The sequence below is a fragment of the Ctenocephalides felis genome, unplaced genomic scaffold, assembly GCF_003426905.1.
Source record: "Ctenocephalides felis isolate EL2017-DRISC unplaced genomic scaffold, ASM342690v1 CF-g0.4_SCAFFOLD_01604, whole genome shotgun sequence".
In the NCBI taxonomy this organism is placed as follows: Eukaryota; Metazoa; Arthropoda; class Insecta; order Siphonaptera; family Pulicidae; genus Ctenocephalides; species Ctenocephalides felis.
In genome coordinates, this window is record NW_020537758.1 from 7,674,380 (window position 1) to 7,677,011 (window position 2,632).

Here is a 2,632-nt window from a genome sequence, read left to right on the forward strand (position 1 = left end):
CCAGAAATTTAAGTACCCAGAACATTCAAATATTATTTTTAAATGTCAACAGTTTTTAATTATTCAGGAATTTAAATGCCTAGAATTTTTAAATATCCAGAGTTTAGATAATTGATTTGCATGAATTTAAATGTCCATATTTCAATAATCCAAAATTAATAATATCTCAATTTTTAAATTTCTTCAAATATTGCAAATGTCCATAATTTCAAATGACCAAAAATGTAAAAGTCCAAATTATTAAATGTCTAAAAATTTTAATAAAAATTAGAATATTGAAAAATTAAGAGATTCAAAAATTGAGCATTTAAATGTCCAAAAAATTAAATATTTTTTAAATTTCTAATACTATTACTATTATTTAGATTTTACTTGGCTACAAATTAAATTATTAAGAAAAAAATAAAAAAAAATAATATTTATAAAACCAAAATTTAAAATGTCTACAAATTTACAAATGAATCTAGAAAGTTGATTTTATATAACAATGAACATTTAATAATAATAAGCAATATAAAAATTAACTTATTATATCAAAGAATTACTTATTATTTGAATTTTAAAATACTATTATTCAGATACTATTATTTACTTGGCTACATATTAAATTATAAAAAAAATTAAACAAGAAATTATTTAAAAAACCAGAAATTTAAATGTCAACAAGTTTACAAAATGATTATCTAGAAATTTGAATGATCAGATTATTTATATAACCAGAAATTAATTCTATTTATTTTTAATTTGTTTTGAAAGCCAAGAACTTTAAATATGTAGGATTTTAAATATCCAGAAATTTCAATGTCTATAAAATTAAAGGTCCAGACATATAAAGTCTAGAATTTAAATGACTAAAAATTTAAATGTCTAGAAATGTAAATATCTATAATTTTAAATACACGGAAATTTAAATGCCTAGAAATTTAAATGTCCAGATATTTAAATGTCTAGAAAATTAAATGTCCAGAAAATTAAATATTCAAAAATTTAAATATCTGGAATTTTAAATAATCTAATATTCAAAAGTACAAGATTACTTATTCACATATTTAAGATAATCCAAATATCAAAGATATTAAATAATCTAGAATTTAAATCGTCGGTTTTCATATCATATTTGATTAAATTCTCCATATTTAAAATTTTCTAGAAACAAATTTAGAAAAATTTACGCAAACTTGGTAGAAATTTAAATATTTAGCAATTCAAATTTTAAGCAGAATTAAAATATTTAGGAATATAATTATTCTAAAATTTGAATATCCAAATATCAAACATCCAAATTATAATTATGTTAAAATTTAAAAATCAGAAGTTCAAAGATGCAAAATTTAAATATAAATAAATAAATAAAAATTCAGTATTTTTAAATAATTTTTAAATAAAAAATTAAGTATCCAGAAATTTAAAATTCGAAAATCTTAGAATGTGCAATTTTAAGTTACCAGAAAATCAAGATACTAGAAAATAAAAAACCCAGAAAATAAAGATCACAGAAAATGAATAAGTCAAAGAATCAAGAAACAGTAAGGACCAATATCTAGAAAAGCAATAATCTAGAAAATCCAAAGTCTTGAAATTCAAAAAATCGTGAAAAGTCAGTAACTCAGAAAATTGAGATATTAAAAATTAAAAATCAAGATCAAAATTGTTTCCACGAAATAAGAAACTTAAAAAATAAAATCACGAAATCTAAAAAATCTGGATTCCAGCAAATCAGAAATACAAAAAATCAATAATTCGGAAAATCAAGAATTCCAAAAATCATACATCCAAAAATCTAGAACCCAGAAAAACAAGAAACCAAAAATTTAGGAATCAAAAAATAAACAATCAAAAAATACAACAATTCCAAAAATAATAAATCCTGAAAATTATGACTTCAGGAAATTATGAAAGTGGAAATTCAAAAATGCAAAAATGAACAATCAAAAAATCAAGAATCCCAAACTACAGAACTCTGAAATTCTACAAATTTTATCTGAAATTCTACAGCATTAAATCATATATTGAGAAAATCATAAGACTAGCAATTCAAGAATGCAAAAAATCAGGAATCTGGTAAATCATGTATTCAGAAATTTCAAAAATCGAGAAAATCAAGAATCTTCGAAATCAATATTCCGGAAAATCATGAAACTGAACAATCAGAAATCAAAAAAATCAGGAATCCGGTTAATAAATAATCCAAAAAATACCGAAAGATAAATATTAAAATACAAGATTTTGAGAAAGCATTCGTGAATGTTTCACGAAAAATAATATTCTGAAAAAAAAACGATTTGCTGAACTTGTACAAAATTTAAATGTATATTATATATATATATATAAATATATATATATATATATAAATATATATATATATATATATATATATTTATATATTACCCAAAATTGTACATTTTAATATTTCAAGCATTTTTATGATGTCGTATATATAATTCGCGCTAGAATAATTTCCGTCCCAGGATTTCGCCGGAATTAATTGTTGACGGGATATGTCATGGCTTTTGTGAAATGAAAGGGCGAACTTTTGACAAACGAAAGGTCACTTGTTAATTAAGAAGAATTAACATAAATAAATATTAAATTAAATATATATATATATATATATATATATAGTATATAGTGA